Here is a 27500-nt window from a genome sequence, read left to right as displayed (position 1 = left end):
TTTTTGCCGTCCAATCAGTGAGCGAGGGGCGATTTGGCCCCGCCTCCAAAACGATCGATATATGCAAATTTGTGGATCAAAAAGCCTTCACGCCCACTTTTTCTCGGGCCAATGGGGAGCGAGGTGAAAGGTCGAAGGGAGGGGGTCAAAGGCGAAGCTACGGGGGGATAAAAAGGACGGTGTTCGTCAGTCAGCAGAAGGAGAAGGAGTCGGAACGGAGGAGAAGAGTGTGGAAGTCTGGAGCCCGAAGCCTGCAGTAGCTGGAGAAGCTGAAGAGAGTCGAACGAGGGGAGCCCAAAGAAGAGTCCAGGGTGGAGAGTCCAGAGGCGGAGAGGCGGCAGCGGCGAAGGCAGACGAGGGGGTGCTCGCGTCGGTGCCAGGAGCTGCACGCCCGAGGGAGGCCGGCAGCGCGACCTGGCCGAGGTGGAGACGCACACCAGGGATAATAAAGATCCTCTATACCCCGAGCATCAGCAACCCCCTCCTGTTTTCCCCCCGCGCTGAGATAGTGCGACCAAGGGGGCCCCGTTCCCACCCCCTGCCAGGCACTGTCGGCGAGGCCCGCGGAGTGAGGCGCCATCGCCGCTCCGCGTCTCATCACCAGACGGGTAGGCGCGACCCGGTCTCGGCCTCAGGCCCGCCTCATTCTTGAGGATATTCTTTTCCTTGGTTTTGGGTATGTGTTGTCGGCGCCGTCTGTGAAGTAGAATTGTATAAGTGTTGCCGTGTGCTCGGTAGTTGGTATTAGCTCTGCACTGTGTTTTCACTTTTATATTTGCTTTTTGTGTAAATGGAATTGTGTTTTCTTTTTTTTGTGTGCATTTGGTGGAATTGTATTTGTGTGCTTCCCGTGTGCCGCGAATAAATGTGCTTTATTGTTGAACTGTTCTCCCGCTTCGCTTCGTCTTTTCCCCCATTGAACCCTCATCTTGCTTCACGTAAAGGGTTGGTAGTGGGCTGAATACGCCCGATAATTAATCGAACCGTCGAGGTCGACGATAACACCGCTCGGTTATTCTGATAGTACGGAACGGGTCGCTTAAGTGGCCCGTGTCCGAAGTCGACCTGCGGCGAGGTGCGATCGCCCGGTCTACCCTCCGCGTGGGTACTTAGGTAGGTCGAATTTGGTGAGCAACCCTATCCCACGCGGGGGCTGATTGGCTCGATCGCGGTGAGACCGAAAGGTCCACCCGTGACTGGTTCCCGGCGTTAGTCCGAGAGGGTCACGACTGGATTGTCCGTCCGGTGGGCGACGTGCCGCGATTCGAGTTACGTGGCCGTTCGCACGCCGGCGGGCGCGAAAACCGCAACACTGGTGTCAGGTCGTGCGATACAAATTCATCGCCCTCCTCGCGGCACTGGTATTGGAGAGCGGGACAACAGGCTCTCCTGTCTCCAGCGAAATTCACGGGAATCGGTCCAGGGGTGAGAGAAGCGACCCCCGATTCCCTCCAAATTACGAGCGAGCAAATTAACCCTTTAAGAGAAGCAAGATGGCGTCTCAAGGCGAGCGGGAGCCGGGGGTATTAGAAATGTATATGTGTAGTAATGTAGAATCCATGGTCCAGGATGAAATCCCCGTGCAGGAAATGTTGATTGTGCAGGAACACGGACTCGCCCAACTGAACCCAGGGCCCGAGGTGGGTGCGGCAGCGGCCGCGGTGTATGACACCTCCCCCCCCCTCTCCACCAAGACCCTTCCCCAACCCCTGCCGAAACGGCTCAGCTGAGTGCATCCAACATGGCCCAGCTATGCGCCATGCTGGCGGCAATGAACGAAAAGATGAATGCGAAAATGATCGAAAAAATGGATGCAAACACAAATGAAATGAAAAACGAAATGAAAGGCATGAACGAAAAGATGGATACAAATACAAATGAAATGAAAAACGAAATGAAAGGCATGAACGAAAAGATGGATACAAATACAAATGAAATGAAAAACGAAATGAAAGGCATGAACGAAAAGATGGATACAAATACAAATGAAATGAAAAACGAAATGAACAAGCAAATAAACGGAATGGAAGCAAACATGAAGGAAGAAATGAAAAAGTTCCGGGGTGAGACGCAGAACATGGGCCGATGCCTGCAGGCGGGCATGAAGGCCGTGACAAAGGAAATAATAGTGGAGACAAGGGAGGTAAAGGGTGAAGAGTTGGCAGAGACACGGGAGATAGAAAAAATAGAGGAAAGACTACACGAGGAAGACGGGGTAAGTGACGCGCACACACACACACACACACAGAGGTAGAGGAGGATAATGGGGGTGAGCTGGCGGACTGGGTAGAGACCCAGTGCGAGCACCTGGATGGCCTCCTCCAGGAACGAGGGGAGGGAGTATGCCCCCTTGAGGTGAGTCACGACCAGGTGAGTTCGGTCGTGCTTTGCGAGGTTGAGGGGACGGGTGCTGTGGACAGGTGCTTGGAGAGCTTGGGGGGTATAGAGGCCCCGGAGACCCTTGTGGGGACACGAATCCCCAATGTGGTTGTCCCTGTGTGTGTGGTGCAAGGTGTGAGTGCGGCACCGTGTGTGGAAGCAACCCCGTGTGTGAGTGGTGTGGTGGCGATGGTGCCAGAGTACGTGCTTCCCAGCACGCGGTGTATGGATGAGGCACCGCGGTTGAGTGCCCCCGCGTGTATGAGTGAGGGACGTTGTGTGGAAGAGACCGCGTGTGTGAGTGTCGCCGTGTGTATGAGTGAGGTACCGCGGGTGAGTGCCCCCGCGTGTATGAGTGAGGCACGGTGTGTGGATGAGGCACAGCGGTTGAGTGCCCTCGCGTGTGTGGGTGAGGCACCGCGGGTGAGTGCCCCCGCGCGAGTGAATGGAGCACCACGTGTGAGTAGTATGGTTTGTGTGAGTAGTGAGGGACGCGTGAGTGAACGGCCGTGTGCAAGGTCGCTGTGTGCCAGGGAGACCGTGTGTGTGAGAGAGCGGTATGTGAGGGAGATGTCGGTTGGCATGCGGGAGCACGCAGCCGCGTCTCCCGGTGTGAGTTTGATGGAGTGGACTGTGTGCGTCGTAACACGCAGGTGTGCGTGGGTTGAATGGCGACGACGAAGGCGACATGTGATGAAAGAAAGCCGAGTAGCGGCTGTAGTTGTTTCGGGGACCGTGCCGGGTTCGCCCAGCAGTGAGCACGCGGTTCGTGCTGTGCAACGCACGAGACCACCACGTGCTCGCTTGCGAGAGTGAAGTCCCGGTCCGGAAACGCACGCGGTGGATTTGCCGATCCCGCGGACGGACAAAGTTTAGGCAGGTAAACGGATTTGGACCGGACGGGTTCTCCACGCGATCGTGTGTGTTAAGCTCCAACGGGCAAGGCACATGTGTTCGCGTGGGGAACCCCTCGAGACGTGGGGCTTGTGTTTTTTTTTTTTATGCGCACGGTGACGTCATGGCTGCACGTGTGGTTGGAATCCGGCAGGAGGGGTATCTCTGCCGGATGGTCCCGTCCAAGGAGGGACGAGGAACACGTGCAGCTGCATGACGTCACGGGCAGGTGCAAAGTGCGCGAGCTCTGAGTTGCCGCGCAGGTGCTGCGCATGAAAAAAAAAAAAAGGAAAAGCAAGCCTCACTTTCGGGTGTACAGGATTCCTGGGCAAGGGGTGGAAGACCCCCTTGGCCCGGGGCACAGGATGAAAACTAGTTAGGGGGAAGGGTTAGCATAGCTAGACCGACTTCATGGGGCAGGGGTAAGTCCTCATGGAGTCCGTGGAATGGATTAGTTAGAGGGATTTAGTGAGCTTTAGGTTGGGAAATAAAATGGGATTATTTTGGAGACAGTGACAGACTTGTGGATGTGTAGCGGGGACGTAGTTTAGCTACGTAGTGTTAAAAGGAACGTGCTGTAGTTTAAGGGATGACGTGGGAGCACGAGTTAGTTAGGGGATGTAGTTAGAAGGATGGCAGAGTTCAGCGGTGTGTGTGTTGAAGAGTTGTTGGTGAGTTGTGAGGTGAGTACATGGTGAGTGAGTGAGGCCAGCGGGTCTGTGTGTGTGGAGTGAATGGGGAATGCATGGTGCGATGAGTGATTGGGGGGAGGAGTGACTCCCGCCCAAGGGACCCCGGGGTCAGTGTAGAGTGAGTTAGCTGGGTTAGTCAAATTGAAAAATGGAGGTCGTTTTGTTGTTGGTGGGAAAGTAGGCTCGAGACCCATTTGGAGGTGTGCAGGAGCCCTGTTGACGGGCTTGGGAGCGTGGCTGCGAAAGGTGAGTATCGCTGAGTGGGTACCCCGGGCACCAGGCTAGTCGGCCGCGGTAGGCCATGGGCCCATGGGGGGCCGGGATAGAGTAGTGGGCACGGGTGCGCCTGCTTGGTGCGGGGGCCCGGGGCGCCATTAGCCGCGTGGGCAGTGTTGTGGGCACGGGTGACCCTCGGAAAGGGGCCCGGGAGGCCGGCCTGCCACGTGTGCGTTTCAGGGGAGGTGCCATGGGGGCACTCCCCGGTGTTAGGGAGCTGGTAGGCTCGGAGGCAGTGTAGTGCCCGGGGGTGCCATAGCGGGAGATTCGGCAGAGGGTCGTGCCTGCCAAAGGGAGCCACGTGTCCCAGCCAGGAGACCGTGTGAGGGCACGGAGAGAAAATTGGGGGGGGCGAGGCCCGAAATTGTGAGGACACCAACACAGGCGACGGGAATCTGGGTTGTTAGAACCAATAGTTTAAGCGAGAGGCGCTTGTTGAAAGCCCCGGGGTAGTTTAGCAGTTAAATGGATAGGGTAGATTAGGAGATGTACCCCTCCGCACCATCCATCCCCTCGCTGTCGTTGTGGGCCACTGGACCCACTTTGGTTATAGATCGCTGAACTCTGGGGAGGCCATTCTGAGGCTTCGTTGGGCCTCGACACAGGACGTTAGCTCTCCCTTGTTCCCCTCCGGGAAGGGAACGTAGGGGTTGGGAGTAGGCTAGGTGACAGGATAGGTTAGCCGAACAAGGACGATAAAGGGGGTTAGGGGACGATTTATAGTGGGGAAGTAAGAATAAAAACAACAAAAAAATAAGTTGGGGCTAAATTGGGGTTTGACAAATTAAGGGAGTGGGTATGTACAGTGACAGGCAAAGGCGATAGTTGGGAGGGAGACAGGTAGGTAGGTCCGAGCCCGCCTTCCAAGTGGCCAGCACCACCGCACTCCCTCCACCAACCTCCACTGAACGGCAAAGGTTGGCCAGCTTCATCTGCTGGCTGCGTTGCTGCAAGGCAGAGGCCGGCCCACTTCATCGGCAGCTGTTGTTTTGCTGCAAGGCCTGTGCCGGCTGGATCGTCTGCAGCTGCTGTGCTGCAAGGCCTGTGCCATCGGCTGGCCGTGTTTGCTTCAAGGCCTGTGCCGGCCAGTTCATCTGCCCGCTATGTTTGCCTGCAGCGGCCTTCTTCTGCGGGCTGTGTTTGCCTGCTCACCTTTGCCATGCCATGCCCACTGCCCACGTTCACCAGCCCCGTTCAATTTTTGCTTTGCCCCCCCCCCTGTTCATTTCCATGTGCGCCAGGATCCGCAAGGCAGCAGTTTGCAAGCTGCGAGAACTGCCCTGTTGGCAGCTACAACACGGGCCTGCAGTGGCGGCCCGTGCACCGTGTTTGCGTCCATCCGTTCATGCATCCATTCGTTGTGTTCATTGCGTGTGCCACTTGAGCTGGCACGGAGACTGCGTTGTGCAGCCCAAGCACCGTTGTGGTTCACTGAGTTCAGTTCAAAAGGGAAGGCCTTGGACTGCGTGTGAGCAGCCAGCCACGTTCCCTGTCACCTGCATTGTTTTGAGCCAGAGACTGCATGTGGGCAGCCTGGCTCCCTGCTAACTGCTTTTCTTTTGCAGAGTTCAGTGATCCTGGGCCATGGTTTAGTGTAAAATTTGTAAGTTAAGGTTAAGATGTACTGTAAATATGAGTGCGCCCCCGGCATGTCTGTCTAGCGCCGGCAATTTTATTTAAGTCGTCCGTGTGAGTGAGTTTGTTTAGATAGTTACGCAGCCCTCAGGTTATTTATTTTGGGGACACAAATACCATGAATGTCGCACTCAGGGATCCGTAGGTAAAATGTACTAGGGGAAAACTACACATGATGGCACACGAAAATTTGACGACTCGGGACGAGTCTGTAAAAAAGGGAGGGGGTAGTGTTGTGGTTACCAGATTCGCAAACCACCATTCAGGTCCCTTAGGTGAGGTATCTCGGTAAGTGCATGTGTAGTTAGGCCCAAACCCGTTGTCTAGTGGGAATACATGTCATTTATACGTGCTGCGACTCTTCAGGATAGCCGTTTTTCTTTTACTATCTTTATTTTGGACCAACCGCCATGATTACCACCACAACCACAACATCAACCACCAACCACAACGCCGCTTCACCACAACCGCCACGACCTTCACGTCACACCTCGCAACCGTAGCATCGCCACCGTTCTTGCCCCGCTGTGGGTACCGGTGTTGGACTCGTGCAGGGCGCACGTTGAACAGCGTGTACAAAATCACGGATTTTGTGCTTCAAAAACGGATCAAAAACGACACACGCCCACTTTTTGCCGTCCAATCGGTGAGCGAGGGGCGATTTGGCCCCGCCTCCAGAACGATCGATATATGCAAATTTGTGGATCAAAATGCCTTCACGCCCACTTTTTCTCGGGCCAATGGGGAGCGAGGTGAAAGGTCGAAGGGAGGGGGTCAAAGGCGAACCTCGGGGGGATAAAAAGGACGGTGTTCCTCAGTCAGCAGAAGGAGAAGGAGTCGGAACGGAGGAGAGGAGTGTGGAAGTCTGGAGCCCGAAGCCTGCAGTAGCTGGAGAAGCTGAAGAGAGTCGAACGAGGGGAGCCCAAAGAAGAGTCCAGGGTGGAGAGTCCAGAGGCGGAGAGGCGGCAGCGGCGAAGGCAGACGAGGGGGTGCTCGCGTCGGTGCCAGGAGCTGCACGCCCGAGGGAGGCCGGCAGCGCGACCTGGCCGAGGTGGAGACGCACACCAGGGATAATAAAGATCCTCTATACCCCGAGCATCAGCAACCCCCTCCTGTTTTCCCCCCGCGCTGAGATAGTGTGACCAAGGGGGCCCCTTTTCCCACCCCCTGCCAGGCACTGTCGGCGAGGCCCGCGGAGTGAGGCGCCATCGCCGCTCCGCGTCTCATCACCAGACGGGTAGGCGCGACCCGGTCTCGGCCTCAGGCCCGCCTCATTCTTGAGGATATTCTTTTCCTTGGTTTTGGGTATGTGTTGTCGGCGCCGTCTGTGAAGTAGAATTGTATAAGTGTTGCCGTGTGCTCGGTAGTCGGTATTAGCTCTGCACTGTGTTTTCACTTTTATATTTGCTTTTTGTGTAAATGGAATTGTGTTTTCTTTTTTTGTGTGCATTTGGTGGAATTGTATTTGTGTGCTTCCCGTGTGCCGCGAATAAATGTGCTTTATTGTTGAACTGTTCTCCCGCTTCGCTTCGTCTTTTCCCCCATTGAACCCTCATCTTGCTTCACGTAAAGGGTTGGTAGTGGGCTGAGTACGCCCGATAATTAATCGAACCGTCGAGGTCGACGATAACACCGCTCGGTTATTCTGATAGTACGGAACGGGTCGCTTAAGTGGCCCGTGTCCGAAGTCGACCTGCGGCGAGGTGCGATCGCCCGGTCTACCCTCCGCGTGGGTACTTAGGTAGGTCGAATTTGGCGAGCAACCCTATCCCACGCGGGGGCTGATTGGCTCGATCGCGGTGAGACCAAAAGGTCCACCCGTGACTGGTTCCCGGCGTTAGTCCGAGAGGGTCACGACTGGATTGTCCGTCAGGTGGGCGACGTGCCGCGATTCGAGTTACGTGGCCGTTCGCACGCCGGCGGGCGCGAAAACCGCAACAATATATACATATAAATATATATATATATATATATATATATATATATATGTACACACACACACACACACACACACACACACACACACACACACACACACACACACACACACACACACACACACACACACACACACACACACACACACATCAAAGAAAAATAGAATCTCTGATTCTGAATGCGACATGATGCTGACGTCGTGCCCAAAAATTATACCAATACATGGCCTCAAAACTAGGATGGCTTCCATTCAGTACTCAGGTCTTTAAAGACCAAGCTTTATGGACAACAAATAAACAAGGTGTCAGGCGGTAGCCTGACAGGAATGACAAAAATCATGCAAATGACTTCACTGCCAACTTGACCTTTGACATGTATCGTCCAAAAACATTGACAGCCTCACTCTTGACTTTCGGAATCCTTTGGTAAAGTTTTACAAAGATAGCTGAACATGCTGGTGAGCTATCGCACTCAGAGACAAACATACATAAAAACATACAAAAAAATTAACGAGACAGACCGACATATGATGAAAATTTAAAAAAAATTTGACTTTTTTTTTTTTTGAATTGACTAACAAAACAAACAGATAGACAGAATTACACAAAATCGACGAACCAATATACTTGAAAAATCCTCCATTTTTCTAAGTAACAAGAAAGTCGTCGTGCAGAGCACGATACTTGCGAAGTCCATAAAACAAATTTGACCTTAAAAAAAAATTTTGTGGCTGAATTCAATGATCAAATTGCAAATCCTCTTCAGATTTCAAGTCAATTTGATGAAAAATGACAATTATAGAATTTCGGCCGATGTCGACTTTTTGGCCTATGTTGACCTTTTTGCCAATGTTGAACTCAAAAACAGTTGGTGGTTGAAATCAGTGACCAGATATGCAAATTCTCTTCAATTTCGTCAATGGCATGAAAATTGAAGATTTTAGAAATCTCACCAAAGTTGTTGATCTCTGGCTTATGTTGACCTTTTGGTCTATGTTGACCTCAAAAATAATTGGCTGGTTGAATTCCGTAACCTGAAATATAAATACTCTTCAAATTTCAAGTGAATTGGATAAAAATTGAGGATTTTAGAAACCTCACCGAAGTTGTTGATCTTTGGCCTACGTTGACCTCAAACATAATTGGTGGTTGAATTCAATGAACAAAATAACACGATCAATGAAATAAGTAATAAAATTGTGTCCATGAAATAACGTGATCCACTCGGTTACTCGGATGTCATAAATGACCTGTGTCCGTGAGAATAAGCTGCTCACTAAACGGGGCTCAATGATAGTTGCCCCCTTGGTTGAAAGGAGCAATCACGCACTGAAGACAGGGCCATGAACAACACACCTGGTTCCAAGTTCTACATGGTGCAAAGAGCAAAGCGCTGCTGAGGAACGGGCTGCAGACAGACACGCGGTACGAAACTCCTTGAGTCAAGAGACAAAATGCATTCCTGAAGATAGGGCGGCGAATGTGATTTAACTCCAGCGAACTCCATTGAACTTTCCTTAAACCCCATTGAAACTCAAGTCCATGAGTCATTTCCACGAAGGTGTAAATAGTGAGCTGTCAGGCAGGAAAGCGTCCTCACACTCCTGTTAAAGCCATCCTCTCCCCTCATACCTCGAAGGGGAGGTACAAGAGCCCGATAGTAGTGTCGGGCAAAATGATTGGTTAGAAACTAGATAAAAATCATGCCTACACTACTGTCATTGGTTGGACAAGTAAATGTAGTAAAGTTCATGATGGAAAAGTGTGAACAAGTGGGCACCGATAAAAAGTACGCTCCAGCTTTAAACCCACTCTTAAACATGACCTTGACGACATGTAAAAGTTCCGTTGTCATTTAAACGCTTGCGATTAGATTTTGATTGAGCATTGGATAATCACTCTTCAGCGATTAGCGATTAACTTTGAAAGGTTGATCATCGCACGATTAGTGATTCCACATGAGTCTAATTCTTAAACACCTTTCGTAAATGTGGCCCTAAATGTTTACGATTTCCTATTCAATGTACATCATCCGTAAACGGCAAAACACTACATTGTCCGTGAATGACAAAAACTCGGACACTTTTTGAATCGCACTGCCATAAAACCAAGAAACACTGCAGCCCTTTGTACCTTCGAGTTGGCAGAGTACTATCTTTTCACTGCAATTTCATGACCAGACTCAGTGCTGTAATGGTTTGAGCAGGGGTGCCCAACATTGCAATTTTTGCCACACATAGAAGGCCCGTGAGTAAATTTTGGAAAGACAAAGCATTGGAGTCTCTCTTGTTTTAAAGTTTTTACTATTTATCAAAAAAAAAAAAACTTTGCATTCTAATGAACAAATGAGAAGACTAATTTATTTGATTACTTTCTCATCATTGAGATTAAACTCATTAAACGGATCTGGCATTGTTTTTGCTTGCAGAAGTAGTCAATGTCTGCCCGCACACTCGATGTAGCGATGCGGAGTATTCCGGATAAATATCCATCTGTCAGGAGTGATCTTCATTTTGTTTTGACATTTGCTTCGTGTTTCATCAAATAATGCCGCTTGATATTGTATTCCTTGAAAACTACGATCTTCTCTTAACATATCAGACACAAAATGGCTCCGTTGTGTTCGATAACAAAACTAGAAGGGCACTCGGTAGTGCACATCCCTCCAACACGTAATGTCTGATCCACAAGAACATATCAGGCCCATTACATTTTTGAAATATAATGCCATGAAGGACAATGTCATCTTTGGACCTATCTCTCAGTGGTGAAGAATCACTTTAAAAATTAAATAATTCTCATATCCAAATCCAGATTCGGATCTTCGTCACCAAAATCCAATCAATTCGTCATGGCCACACACCGAACCATTCCACCAAGTTTTCGACCGAATCCGTCCGCAACTTTTTGAGATATCGTGCTATATATTACTTTCACTCTGTCTCTCAATGGTGAAGAATCACTTTAAAAATTCGCGAATCCAGATCAGGATAATCACTAAAATCTAATGAACTCGTCCTTGTCACACTCCCAACCTGTCCAGAAAATTTCATCCGGATCCGCCCACAACTTTTTGAGATATCCTGTGCACAGACAAACACACAAATAAACAGACAAACAAACAAGAAGAAGACGTCTTGCAGAGCACAATACTTGCAAAATCCATAAAACAGATTTGACCTCAAAAATAATTGGAGGTTGAATGAAATGACCAAATATGCAACTCCTCTTCAAATTTCAAGTTAATCGGACGAAAATTGACAATTTCACAAATTTGGCCTATGTTGACCTTTTGGCCGATGTGGACCTCCAAAATAATTGGTTGGTTGGATTCAATGACCTGAAATATAAATCCTCTTCATATTTCAAGTCAATCGGATGAAAATTGAGGATTTTAGAAATACCGCCTTCGTTGTTGACCTTTGGCCTATGTTGACCATTTTGAATTGTGACCTGTAGGCGACATACAGACAGACAGAATAACAGAATCGACTGACCAATATACATGAAAAATCTTCGATTTTGCAAGAAACAAAGGCAGAGAGGGGTGAAAACATAACCTCCTTCACCTTCGGTGGCGGAGGTCATAAATGCACTGGACGTCATATAACGCATGATGCTATGCCACACCCCTATGCCTTGCCCTCTTTGTGCCTTCCCATCTGAATTTTAGAAACCAGGCGTTTGACTTGGATTTTGGAGTTTTATTTTTAATTTCATATATATATATATATATATATATATATATATATATATATATATATATATATATATATATATATATATATATATATATATATATATATATATATATATATATATATATATATATATATATATATATATATATATATTGTTGCGAATTCACGCCCGCCGGTGTGCGAACGGCCACGTAACTCGAATCACGGCACGTCGCCCACCGGACGGACAATTCTGTCGTGACCCTCTCGGACTAACGCCGGGAACTAGTCACGGGTGAGCCTTTCGGCCTTACCACGATTGTGCCAATTGGACCCCCGCGTGGGATAGGGTTGTTCACCAAATTCGACCTACCTCAGTACCCACATGGAGGGTAGACCGGGCGATCGCACCTCGCCGCAGGTCGACTCCGGACACGGGCCACTTAAGCGACCCGTTCCGTACTATCGGGATAACCGAGCGGTGTTATCGTCGACCTCGACGGTTCCGATTAATTATCGGGCGTATTAAGCCCACTACCAACCCTTTACATGAAGCAAGATGGAGATTCAATTAAAGAAAAGACGAAGCGAAACGGGAAAACAGTTCAACATAAGGCACATTTATTCCGCGGCACACGGAAAGCACACATACACAATTACAACAATTATGCACCAAAAGCAGATGTTACAAAAGAAACACAACAATGTAGATCTACTACCGACTACGCGAGCACACGGCAACACTTACACAGTTTTACTTTACAGACGGTGCCGACAACACATTTACTCAAAAGCAAAAGAAAAGGGCCACCCTCAAAGACAAGGGGGCAGACGGGGCCTGTGGGCCGCGAGACCGGGTGGATCCTACCCGTGTCTTGTGATGAGCCGCAAATGTGGCGGCGGTGCCCCGACTCCGCACTCCTTCGCGGGTTTGGTTGGCACTGCTTGGAGTGGGGTGGGAACGGGGCCCCCTTTTCGCACTATCTCAGCGCGGGGGTGGAAAAAGGGGGGAATTGTTGATGCTCTGGGGGAAAGAGGATATCTGGCTTGCTTGGGTCCCGCGACGAGCGACTCCACTGCGACCTCGTCGCCAACCGCCGTCTTCCTTGCCTCGGACCCGAGGTATCCGGTCCCCTCCGTAATTCTCCTCAGCCGACTGCAGCAAATCACCTCGACCGCGCTCCAGCCTCCAGGCTTCCTCTCTCTGCAGCTCCCCGACAGACTCCGAACCCCAACAGACTGCCACTCACCAGACCCGATTCTCCTCAGCCGACTGCCTCCAACCCTTCTCCAACTCAAAAACTAAATTTGCCCCGCGCTCGGCGCTTTATAGTCCGGCAGGAGAACCCATATGCAAATTTCTGGATCAGAACGAGCTCGGGGGTGGAGCCACGCTCGCCCATTGGACGGAGAAAAAGGGGCGTGAGTCTCCCCTGATCCTCAAATTTGCATCTCTCGATTCTACTCCGACGCGCCTGGAGGCGGGGCCAAACCGCCCCGCGCTTGCTGGTTGGACGGATCAGAAGTGGGCGTGTATCATTCCTGATCCGCATTCTCCTCGGAAAGGCCGCACTTTGCACCCGCGGCTCGGCACGCCTCCCGCACGAGGCCAGGACAGCCTGACGCTCGGTGCCCACAAGCGGTGCGGGAATGGCCGCAGAAGGAGAGGCGAAGGTGGTGGAGGGTTTAAAGTGCTGGTCCATGGCCATGGCGACGTTTGGAATGGCGGTGATGCGATGTTTGCGGGAGCGAGTTGCGAAGGTAAAGGTCATGGCTGTTGGCGTTGTTGTTGTTGTGAAGTGGCGTTGCGGTTGGTGGTTGTTGTGTGATGGCGGTTGAGACGTGGTTGGTTCAAAATAAAGATAGAACAGAAAAACGGCTATCTTAAAGGGTCGCAGCCCGAATGAATCACATTTATTCCCTCTAAACAACGGGTTTGGGGCTAACTACACATGTACTTACAGAGATATCTCACCTTCATGACCTGAATGGTGGTTTGCGAATTTCCTCAACCGCAACAATATATATATATATATATATATATATATATATATATATATATATATATATATATATATATATATATATATATATATATATATCATCGAGGCTCATGGAAGAGCAAAAAAAAAATTATATACAGGTTGGCGAGCGGGATATAAACCTTTGGCGGGCCAGACTGGCCCCCAGGCTGTATGTTGGACAACTCAGGGTTAGAGTATCCATTCTGGGTCTGGGTGGTCGGGTGGTTTAAACCCCTGCCAACTTAAAAAAATAACGACTTAAAAAAATATTGAAATGCTGCTTCCTTGCTTGAGGCTGAGCATTGAAAAGGATAGAGCATGGACAAAGCGTAGTGGGTCATGCTTGCCAACAGATATTTTTGCCCTTTTTACAAATAAAGCCTTTATAATTTAAGAGGCGGAGTTTACATGAAGTTTACGAGTGGGTGCTGTAGTTCACCAACACGGCGATGTAAAATCGCAGGGAATAATAAAATTATTGTTTTTTTGATGTTTTGGATTATTGGTTAAGGCAATCTCATCTGTATTTCCAGGATTTTCGAGCACGCAGCCTTGTATCTGTGCTCAACTTGCCGTGATAACGCGATCTCTATTTATTCCCGGCTTCATTTCCAGCCATGTGGATGGTAACTGCAGGGAAATATGTATTGATTGAAACATGCTCTGAATGTTTGTTATAACCATGGTGTTTAATACAGAAATGTGACTGTTTTGGTAAACACAGAATATTTTAAATATGCACTGTAACACTTACCATTGAATACCATCTGTAAACAACAGGCTCAAATGAGCTAAGATCCTCGCCCTCTTAATGATAACGTCATAAAAACGAATATGACGTCATTGTGATGTATCAGGTTTGCGATAAATTGTCTGTGCTAATGCCCGGCTTGATTACCGCAAACAAAATTCAAACAGCTTGCCTAGTTTCGGAGATAATGGTATAGGTGATTTCCATTAGCGGCGATATTATGACGTCAACTTTTTTCTAGGAAGAATTTCCAAAATTGGAGATAGTTACTGCCTGCGCGTGGGCTTTCTGCATATACATGGCAAGTTTCACGAAGATCCGATGAAAACTCTGGGTTGTGAAACAAAAAAAATGTCAAAAAATAGGAATGACGTCATAAAAATTGATATGACGTCATAGTGATGAATCATATGTGCGGTAATTCATCTCTGCTAATGCCCAGTTCGATTCCCGCAAACAGAATTCAAAAAGCTTGCCTAGTTTCGGAGATAATTTTTTAGGCCATTTCCATTAGCGGAGATATTTTGACGTCATAACTTTTTTTCCTTGGAGAAATTTTCAAAATCGGAGATGGTTACTGTCTGCGCAGGGTATTTTTACATATATATGTATATATATATATATATATATATATATATATATATATATATATATATATATATATATATATATATATATATATATATATATATATATATATATATATATATATATATATATATATATGCCAAGTTTCAGGAAGTTTCGATGAAAACTGTAGGCTGTGAAACAAAAAAGTCCACAAGAAGAAGATGAAGAACAACAACGTGAGTAAGACTTCGAGATCCTCCACGAGGATCTAATAATGTTTAAAGTTATTATCACCCCGACACATGCCAGAGGCATGTCCTGCTAAGGGGCTTTGGGGCATTCCCTTCCCCCTCCCCCTGCCCCTTCCCCACTCCACCCCACTCTCCCCCTGAACCCATGCAAGATCACCTGCTGTCCCATTGTCTTCAGGCTCGTGACCTGCCATGAGCAGAGTGGGGCTGCACCAACTGACTTTCATTTGTCGATATTTTCGTTGATGGACATTTATGGATTCATCTTTACTGGGGCAGCGTTATGCATTTACCAAATCAAGAACGAACCCCAACTCTCCAAACTCCCTGCCTGTGGCATCTAAAGCCAACTCCACACATGGCTCACTTACATCCTTTACTCTCAAAGCCAACATGTGGCTCTCAACGGAATCCTTTCATCTCCTCTCCCTGTCAAGACTGGAGTGCCCCATGGCAGTGTTCTGGGTCCAGTCCTCTTCTTAATCTTCATCAATGATCTCTATAACCCTCTGGAAATCCTCTTTATCTATTTGCTGACAACTCCACCTTTCTGGTAGGCTGCAGGCTCTTCACTTTCTTCAAACCTCAAAAAAAAAAAAAAAAATCACAACCAGGTCAAACACTTGGAATATGTCTTTCAATCCTGGCAAGTTTCTCTGTCTCTGTCTCTGTCTGTCTCTCTCTGAAAGAATATCTGGCAACTCCCCCCTCCCCAATCTACTTTCTTAACAATCCTCTTGAGGAAGTTCGGTCATTCAATCTCCTGGCTCTCACTATCAGCTGTGATTTTTCTTGGGTAAACCACATTTCAAAGTTAGCCTCCAAAGCAAGCTGTCGACTGGGCATCCTCCATCGTACAAAGTCCTTCCTTGCACCCCTGAACTCTTATCTATCTGCAAGGCCTTCGTCCACAGCTTGATGGAGTATTGCTCTCCCCTCTGGACTAGCTCCCCTGTCTCGCATCTTGCTCAGCTTGACACCATGCAAACCAAGACCTTCAACATTATTGGAATCTCCCACGATGAAGCTGACTCTATGGATTTATCACTTCACCATTACAGAGAGATCGGTGATCTCCCTGTCTTCTCCCTCCTCCTTTCTGGTCTTGCATCCTCTAGACCTGGTGTTGGCTTAACGGTTAAGGTGGCTGGCTCAAGATCTTTGGGTCTTGAGTTCAAGCTCTTTTCATGCCAATGAATTAACACCAGGTGGGTTAACTCAGCCAGGTCATCTTTCCGAGGTCAGCAGAATGACTACCTGCTTTTTGGTAACAGTGGGAATTGCATCAGAGGCACAGCTGTGCCCCCAGAAAATGAGGCAGCCAAGCAGTCACGGGCTGAATATAAATAAATAAATAAATAAATAAATAAATAAATAAATAAATTCCTCTGCTCTTACTGTCTGTACTTTGTCCCTCCCCCCCTCCCCCAGGTTTCTGCAGGGCACACACGGGTCCCACCATCAACCCCTTTCTGGTGAATCTACCGAAATCCATCATCACTGCTCACTTCCACTCATTCGATCCTCCTGTTTTTTTTCCTGTCTCTGGAATCAACTTCTACATTGTCTTCAATCACATTCTTCACTCCAGATCTTCAAAACAGCTGTTCTCCACCATCTTAGGTCGTTCCCAATCCAAAACCATGATATTTTCTATGTTCGTTAACAGCCCCACTTACTCCAAACCCCACCCCACCCCAATCCCTACTCCTTCCAAATCTTAAGTTTTCTCTCCTTGGAATTTCCTTCTGTATCCATTTTGTTCACCCCATGCATCCTGTCCTGCCTCCCATTCCTCCCCACACCCATTGTTTGTCCACGTCCCCCTCTGTCATTGCCTTCAACTCTGCTGTTGATGTTTCCCCCCTTTCTCTGCTGTTCATTTTGTCCTGTTGGGTCCTGGACCATTCCCTATTCTAGTACTAGCTCTTCCATGAGCCTCGACTATATACACACAAAAAAACACTGCATTTCAAACATAGCACAAGGTTGTTCAGCCAAAGCACATGACTGTCCCCTGGCGGACTTGCACAGAAACAGTCTGCACATTTGAGAAATATAATTTGTGGTGCACACTCGCTTCGAAGCTATCTCACCTGGGTTCGAATCCCGACCCAGCTCTACAGTGTCATCCCGTGTGTCAAAGGCAGGGTGATTCATCAATGTGTGTGCCGTCCCTCCGATGGACGCTAAGCTGGGTGTCCCGTCTGCCGGTCTTAGTTGGTGGAAGTTAAAGATCCCATAGTGTCCTTCACCAAAACTAGTCGAGCTATCGCCGGCACTATGAACAAATTACCAATTCCTGCCATGACTTCCTGAGCCAGAGTGGCGACCCGACCAGGATTGTAGCCTAGTAACTGCTTCGGCTTTGCATAGGGCATGGATGATGATGATGATGATCATGATCATGATGATGATCATGATGATGATCATGATGATGCTCATGATGATGATCATGATGATGATGTAGTTTGTACGTTCTTTCCGTTTCACAATGTATGCACCATGTTAGTCCAACCACTGCTGCTCTGGTATCAAGATTCAGAACAAATGTTGTTGAACTTCTCGAACAACCATTATGTTTATTCAAAGTCCCATGAGGTGTCTGTGCCACTATGATAATTTAAAAGGTTTCATGAACAAATGTGCAAACTAGCTACCAGGACCACCAACCAATGAGTTATTCTCATTCACTCGATCATCAATATCAATGCGATATCATAAGAGTACATTAAGGTGGCTGGCTTAAAATCTTAGGGTCTCGACTTTTAGCCCCTGTTGTGTCGCTGAAATAACGCCAGGTGGGTTGACTCAGCCTGTCATCCTTCCGAGGTCGGCAAAATGAGTACCAGTTTACTGGTAACAGGGGCACTGCATCAGCTGCACTTCCAGCAAAATGACGAAACAACAACTGTGCAAGCAGACTTCTATAAATGTACATATTGAGTATTTTCCAGCAATCAGGAATCCAGATGATGTATCACCAGACTCGATGGTGTAATGGTGGGAGCATTCGCTCCTGGTGGACTTTCACATTGAGAGCGAGAAGACCATGATCGAGAACCATGCGTCTCAGACCATTGAGGCTTTTTTGCATGTGAACAAACCCAAACCTAATCTCTCGGTGCAAGAACTGATGGCTATGAAAAGTCTGAGAAACAGGAAAGACTTGATCTTTGCACCAGCAGACAAGGACAGGGCAATGGCACCAATTGGTGAAGAGTCATACCATGGTAAAATCATATCACTACTAGAAGATGGTAAAATGTCTCAAAGACTAACTGATCAACCAAATCTGAAGCAACAACAGTCCTTCAACACAGGATTGTCCATGTTAAACTGAATAGGCAGGCTGGGCATCTGGGATCACAATTGGCTCGATGGCGGCAATGGTTCAGCAACCACACTATATGGTCTTCCCAAGATCCACAAAGAGAATGTCCCTCTGAGACTCATCAACCTGTTTCATTTGTTGGATGTCATGTCTCGGACACGGGTCCTATCAAAGTCAAATTTGTGGCCAGATGCAGGCAATGATGTGCCGTGGCCAACTGGGTCACCTTTCCAAGCCTAATTGCTCCAACATGTACATCTAGCCTTTGTTTTAAATTTCTTCCAGTTTCACCAATGTAGAATTGGTCACATACCACATGCGCATGTGTGCAAAACCCAACGGGAACCACAACGATCACACAACCAACACCTCATCACGTCCAACCTGGACACGAAACTCGCCATGGTTCTGCCCCAGAAACAGAAAAACAATAACACGCGCACACACGTGCGACACCAGATCACGTGTAAGTAAAAACAAAAAAAAAAGAGCGGAGCACCCTGTCGATGATGTGATTTGACGTTTATTTTTCTTGAGGTTTGCAAAATAATATGAAAAAAAGCACTCCTCAATTTGACCTCGAGCAACAGCACATGACCGGAAATGAGCGGTTGTATCTGAAATAAAAACCGGACACATGCTGAGGCTCGGCGTCCATTGGCCTGACAAACCGAGTTGTGAAGCTGGTGAAACGTCGCCTGAGATTGGGTCTGCTCTTATTTATTGCTCAAGTTAGCAGGGTAGATGTAGTTTACCTTAGGTTGGAAATGCCCTTCTTTTTCTTTAAACAATATATATATATATATATATATATATATATATATATATATATATATATATATATATATATATATATATATATATATATATATATATATATATATATCAACTCCTCCCATGCTCATCAAGCTGAAGAAGCTGCTGAAAGCAACCAAGAAAGGCGACGACCAAGTTAAGCCATTTGCTGTTTCAAAACCCTTCCCAGAGTTCCTCCACTGCTGTAAAGACATTCACACACAGTACATACATGGTAATCCCAATGCTACACACCCTCAACTGCCGAACCGGTTTCATCTCTTATTGGCATTATCATCAGCGACAGTGCAGACAGGCATGCATTCCAATGGGGCTCCCAAGCATGGACCATGTGCAAATGTGAAAAGCAGTCAATATATAAATAAAGACCCACCCACATTTCTCACCTGTGAATGGAGGAAACAGCCAATCAGCACTCACCAAATCAACTAAACCCAGTTGGCTGGGATTATAAAAACAATGAACCCTCCCACACTCCTCGAGCTGAATAAGCTGCATAAATCAACCCAAGAAGACCTGCACAAGATCAGCGTGACACTGTTTCGAAACCTTCCTGGAGTTCCTCAATAACTATAAAGATCACACATCGTACACACATGAGAATCCCAATGCGGCACACCCCGTCGGCTAACGGAGGAGTTTCATCGCTTATTGGTGAATCATCAGCAACAGCACAAACAGCAATGCACACCAATGAGGCTTCCAAGCATGGACCATGTGCAAATGTCAAAAACAGTCAATATATAAAGAAAGAAAGACCCACCCACATCTCTCATCTGTGAATGGTGGGAATAAACAATCAGCTCTCACTGAATCAAATAAATCCAGGTGGCTAGAATAATTATATAAACAATTGACCCCTCCCACACTCCTCCAGCGGAATAAGCTGCATAAATAGACCCAAGAAGACCTACACAAGGTAAGCGCTATGCTGTTTCAAACCCTTCCCAGAGTTCCTCAACAACTATAAAGACATTCACAAATGAGATCGGTTTCATCACTTATTGGCGAATCATCAGTGACAGCACAGACAGCAATGCACACCAATGGGGCTCCCAAGCATGTGCCATATGCAAATGTCAAAAGCAGTCAATATATAAATGAAGATCCACCAACATCTCTCACCTGTGAATGGAGGGAATAGCCAATCAGCTCTCATCGATACTTGGGAGCCTCAATCGGTGTGCATTTCTGTCTGCGCGGGAAGGGTTCGAAACATGGACCATGTGTGTGTATAAGTATATATATATATATATATATATATATATATATATATATATATATATATATATATATATATATATACATATATATATATATATACATACATATATATGCAGTATATATACATACATATACATATATATATATATATATATATATATATGTATATATATATACATATATATATATATGTATATATATATATATATATATATATATATATATATATATATATATATATATATATATATATATATATATATATATATATATAGGTATATGTATGGATGTATATATACTGCATATATATGTATGTGTGTATATATATATATATATATATATATATATATATATATATATATATATATATATATATATATATATATTCTTCTTCTTTTGGCTGCTCCCGTTCGGGGTCGCCACACCGGATCATCCGTATGATCCGCATAGTGATTTGGCACATGTTTTACACCGGATGCCCTTCCTGACGCAACCCTGGTCGCTTCTTACAACACAGGGATATGGTACACCTATTTTAACCGGGGTATACATATATATATATATATATATATATATATATATATATATATATATATATATATATATATATATATATATATATATATACATACATATCGTCAACCGAGAATTAACAGGGTCCAACTACACTTTTTTAAAGTTTGAGAAAAATGAAATCAAAAATTCAAAGTGGAATTGCCGCTATCTCATAACATTTTATTTTCATATCGTGTGCTACATAACAGGTACATATAAAGGTTACATAAAATAATCTTACTTAGTTTCCTCTGTTGCCCTTCTACATGGACTTCTTCTAAATTTGAATGAAATGTCAGATAGACCCTGTTAATTCTCGGTCGATGATATTGATGGTTTCGCCGGCGCATCGCCACGAGCTCGACCTTCGATGGGGCAGTGGAGTCGTCTCAGCTCGATTGCCCAGAATTACAGATCGCCGGCCCGGAGAAGTCCAAGGTGGGCGGGTCCTGGTTATTTTGGACCGAAATACGCCAATGGGTAAACCACATGGGGTAGGGTTGATTGCCAACTTCAATTTACCTAAGTACCCATGTGATCCAGCTACTGGGGTATTTCACCCTTGACAGAACTCGTACGGAAGCGAGCCGCTTAAGCGAGCCCGTTCCGTGTGCGATGCCGAGCGGTTTTATAATCACCGAATTCCGCCTGCCCGATTAACCTGTTACTTCGTTATAGCGGCAATGACTGCTCACTTTCCTACATGCATGACACACCCAGTCAATGGAGAAATGACATGACGAGCTGAGTACATTTAAACAATTGGGTATATTTATTTACCAATGATGGGGGACTGGTGGAGCACGTAAGAGGAAAGCGATACCGAATATCAAGCAATGCACGTATGTACAGGCAAAACACTTATACAATTCACTACTTCTCAGACTGGCGCCACAAACAGACACACGCACACCCAGACAGAAGTGGACCTTAACGGCTTTTATTGCGACTCTCCAGCCGAGGAGGACAGACCCGCTGTGAGCCAGGTGTGGCTGGCTACCTGGCCACGAGCCACGAGCTGGATGTCCCCTGGTCTAAGGACTGGTGTCGCCGTACCAGCCAGGCGGAAGGCGACGACACAAAGCTCTGGAGCCGGGACGAGGTCATTGTAGGAGAAGTTAAGGTGATGAGCTGGGCAGAGAAGAAGTGGGAGAAGAGAAGCAGGAAAGGAACCAGAACCACTCCAAGAGAACCTATTCCGATAATCTCCTCAGGACACACCTTATGTCAGCCCCCTCCCGCTCAACGAACGCTTCTCTCCTCCCCACTCGCCCTCCCATTGGACGGGAGGCCCCATGTATGTATATATATATATATATATATATATACATATATATACATACATACATGCATATATATATATATATATATATATATATATATATACATATATACATACATACATATATATATACATATATATATATATATACATACATATATACATACATATATATATATATATATATATATATATATATATATATATATATATACATATACATACATACATGTATATATATATATATATATACATACATACATATATATATATATATATATATATACATATATATATATACATACATACATACATACATACATACATACATACATATATATATATATATATATATATATATATATATACATACATATATATATATATATATAACTGAATCGAACCCCCTAACTTTATGAGGCCACAGGGCACAGATCGAGTCCCATCACAGTACTTGCTGCATGACCTGCGAACAAAAAGTGTCGCCTTCCATGCGAACAGATTGTCTCTATCCTGCTGATCACCAGTCAGGAGGTTTGCAGCCAGCAACATTAAATTCAACCAAAGAAGTACGCTGACTCTATGACAAGACGTTGACAACATCTGTCGTTATTGTCTTGTCATGGAGTCAGCGTACTTCTTTCGTTGAATATATATATATATATATATATATATATATATATATATATATATATATATATATATATATATATATATATATATATATATATATATCACACCAATAAAATGTATGCACCCTTTAATATATTTTAAAAAGTAATGAAATACCAGTGAGAGGTGAAGTTGAGTGTTAACAATACCCAACATGTCACCTGAGCATCAAGATGGTGTCGTTTTTGATATACAAGTCTGTATACATTTTATTGAAACACCCTATGTAACCACACAACACATACATGCATTCATATGTACATCTATGGTTTTCATTTGTGAAGGGTTTTGACTCCTAACGGAGTAAAATCATACGATTAGGTTTGAATCGTTGGAATTGCCGGGTATCCCCATCTCTCTTACGTTTTGGTGAAGATGGAGAATTTGTGCTGTTCTTCCGTGGTGTGGATAAAAGGTCTGGAGATGTTGCATCAGAACCCTAAGCAAGAATAACAAAGCAAGAAACATTTCAGTGAGTAGTCACCAGAGGCGAAAATCCAAAATTGAAAGAAAACTGGAAGGGCACTCTTCAACGTCGCGACGTCACCAAATATGCCTCCACCCACATGATTACATCACGATAATACGTACTTGTACCAAGTTTGATTTAAATCCCTGAACCCAGATTAAAATATTAGGTAATTCTGTCTGCCAGACCATGTGTCCGATCATGTTGAAATTTAAAACATACATTCCCCAAGACTACTTGATCATAACTGTGATGTTTCATGTTGATTGATGAAGCGGTTCAAGGGAATTTTTTTTTTTTTTTTTAATTTTCGTTCAAACCAATATGGCTGCCAGACTATGTATGTGACCTATTCATTATTCATGAACATCCTGGTATCCCCATGGCTTGAGGAACAAATGCTAAAGTTTCCCCTTGATCTGAAAAGCCGTTCTGGAGAAGATGATTTTTGAATGTTTATTCTTCAAAAAAAAATCATAGCTGCCAAACCATGTGATCTATGATGTCATAGGTGGTGAACTTTTTGTTCCTCATGAATAGGCGATCATACATGTAAAGGTTCACCTCGATCTGTTCAGCTATTTCGGAGAAGATTTTCGAAGGTTTGTTTGTTATAAACAATTTGGCTGCTGAATCACATGACCAATGACTTCTTCAATTTTTTTCCCCCCATCCAATTTAGCCCGAGCTGACCCTCAAAAATGTTCATACTGATCCGATAAAGCATTCAACGTATGTAATTGTGATGTCATAACGAAGCCACCTAAGATGTCGTCGAAATATTGTTCTTGTTTCCCATGGGGAGTACTTCACAGATGCCGTTTTATTTTTTTCACACGGAGCGGTTTCACAGATACAGAGGTTCGAAGCTTTTCCTTTTTTCCAACATGGCTGCCACACCACATGACCTCTGACGTCATAATTATGATTCAAACATTCTGCATGAGTTGCACCTATGGTAAAAAAAATTCCATGTCAAGCAGATAAGCAGTTGCATAGAAAACAGAGAAAACTAGAAGGGCACTTGGTAGAGCGCATACCTCCACCACGTAATGCCTGATCCACTAGAACATATCGGGCTCAATACATTTTTGGAATATCATATACATATATATATATATATATATATATATATATATATATATATATATATATATATATATATATATATATATATATATATATATATATATATATATATATATATATATATATATATGAGGCGCCGCAAGGAGGAGTGATGTAAGGGCCACATCGGCCATTTTGGAGTTAATGCCATATAGCACTATTTTAACCCTTACCCTATCATCCGAGCCTATCATCATCATATCATTAAAAAATGTCACTTACATCACTCCTCCTCGCGGGGCCTCATATCGTTTTTGGCCCTATCTCTCAATGGTAAAGAATCACTTTCAAAATTAAATAATTCCCCTATTCAGATCCCAATTCAGATCTTCACCAAAATCGAATCAATTCGTCCTTGTATCCAACATATCCACCAAGTTTCGTCCACACCCAACATATCCACCAAGTTTCATCCGAATCCATCCGCAACCTTTTGAGATATCATGCACACAAACAGACAGACAGACAGACAGACAAACAGACAAACAAACAAACAGACAGAGAGGGGTGAAAACATAACCTCCTTCACCTTCGGTGGCAGAGGTAATTAGCATGGACGGACGTACGTACGCGCAGACACACAAGACAACCTGAAAACATTATTCCTCCAGCAACTTTGTCGGCGGAGGAACAAAAAAGCCTTGAGGGGTTTGAAAGAAAATTGTGCAGAAAGTTTCTGATAATGAAACAAGTTTCTCACCCACAAACAAACTTTAGTTTCTCATCCTCTTGGCAAATAAGGCCCTCGTGCTTTCCTCCAACGTTGTTTTGTGATCGACTGCAAAATTATTATTTTTTTAATTCCATGAGTTAGTTGATTTTGCCATATCAGGAAAGTTTATTTGAACTGGGTTTTTGAATTCAAAATCGATAAAGTTTGACAAGGCAATCCTAAGATGGAGAAGAAAACTTTTGGATGAGTTCCCTGCTGACGGACCTCCGGTGTTGCTTTGTTTGAGCCTGGGGAGTAACTGTTGAAATCTATCCGTCCGGGTTCTTCTCGCCATCTTTGTTCATTGTTCCTTTCAAACTTCTTTCTAATTTTTTTTCACAATTCTCTTTATTCATTCTAATTCTTGCCTTTTCTTTTCTTTCATCTCTTTTTCTATACCCCTCTCCTTCATTATATCAATCTCTCTCAGGAGAAATGAATTGTTGCAGAATTTTTTTTTTCCTGGAGGGCTCACTTGGCTGCGCCTGGATGGGTTTGAGACAAGTGGAGTCGCGGCTGAAACCCGAATCCTCTCCAGGTTCCTCCTGATGACCTCGATGCAGTCGTTGGTCTTCGGTTTGATTGATTGTGAACACGGAGTGGCGATTCATCTTTTGGAAAATACGTCATCCTTATTCATTTCTGTAAATGCGCAATGTGCCCGAGAGCCTCCACAAACAGCGTTCGTCAATGACTCTCGGACTTACAAGACAGGGATTTTGTTGTTGTTGTTTTTTTTGTGAATTGGCAACGCCAATCATCGTTTTTATTTATTTATTTAATTTGCTCTTGTGATGAAAACTTTACGTTTAATACATCGACAAGTCAAATGTCGTATTTAAATGTCCCAGGCACCACACCTGCCAGCTGTCCCTAAATGTCGGAACAGTCGAGGGTTTTTTTTACTCTCATCAAGGATTGAAATCTTCCCACGAGCAGTTCAAGTCAAAGGAGCTTCTTTTTAATGAGTGAGAGGTGCGATCACCAATGTCTACCAGGATGAAGATCTACTGGTTTATAAAGTGAGAGGTGCGATCACCGATGTCCACCAGGATGAAGATCTTCTAGTTGATAAAGTGAGAGGTGTGATCACCAATGTCTGCCAGGATGAGGATATTCTGGTTAATGAGTGAGAGATGCGATCACCAATGTCTACCAGGATGAAGATCTTCTGGTTGATAAAGTGAGAGGTGCGTTCACCAATGTCTACCAGGATGAAGATCTACTGGTTAATAAAATGAGAGGTGCGATCACCAATGTCCACCAGGATGAAGATCTACTGGTTAATGAAGTGAGAGGTGCGATCACCAATGTCTACCAGGATGAAGATCTTCTGGTTGATAAAGTGAGAGGTGCGATCACCAATGTCTGCCAGAATGGGGCTATTCTGGTTAATGAGTGAGAGATGCGATCACCAATGTCTACCAGGATGAAGATCTTCTGGTTGATAAAGTGAGAGGTGCGTTCACCAATGTCTACCAGGATGAAGATCTACTGGTTAATAAAATGAGAGGTGCGATCACCAATGTCCACCAGGATGAAGATCTACTGGTTAATGAAGTGAGAGGTGCGATCACCAATGTCTACCAGGATGAAGATCTTCTGGTTGATAAAGTGAGAGGTGCGATGCGATCACCAATGTCCACCAGGATGAAGATCTACTGGTTAATAAAATGAGAGGTGCGATCACCAATGTCCACCAGGATGAAGATCTACTGGTTAATGAAGTGAGAGGCGCGATCACCAATGTCTACCAGGATGAAGATCTTCTGGTTGATAAAGTGAGAGGTGCGATCACCAATGTCTGCCAGGATGGGGCTATTCTGGTTAATGAGTGAGAGATGCGATCACCAATGTCTACCAGGATGAAGATCTTCTGGTTGATAAAGTGAGAGGTGCGTTCACCAATGTCTGCCAGGATGAGGATATTCTGGTTAATGAGTGAGAGGTGCGATCACCAATGTCTACCAGGATGAAGATCTTCTGGTTAATGAGTGAGAGGTGCGATCACCAATGCCTGCCAGGATGAAGATCTTCTGGTTAATGAGTGAGAGATGCGATCACCAATGCCTGCCAGGATGAAGATCTTCTGGTTAATGAGTGAGAGATGCGATCACCAATGCCTGCCAGGATGATTGCATTTACTTTGTGATTGGATGGATCGGTTTAAGTGAAATGTGATATGTGCGTGTTTGATGTCCCATTTGAAAAAGAGGTTT

The sequence above is a fragment of the Eptatretus burgeri genome, chromosome 4 (genome assembly GCF_056783735.1).
Source record: "Eptatretus burgeri isolate ZD-2024b chromosome 4, Ebu_testis_v1, whole genome shotgun sequence".
NCBI lineage: Eukaryota > Metazoa > Chordata > Myxini > Myxiniformes > Myxinidae > Eptatretus > Eptatretus burgeri.
The sequence above is the reverse complement of the archived record's forward strand: the minus strand, read 5'-3'. Positions refer to the sequence as shown.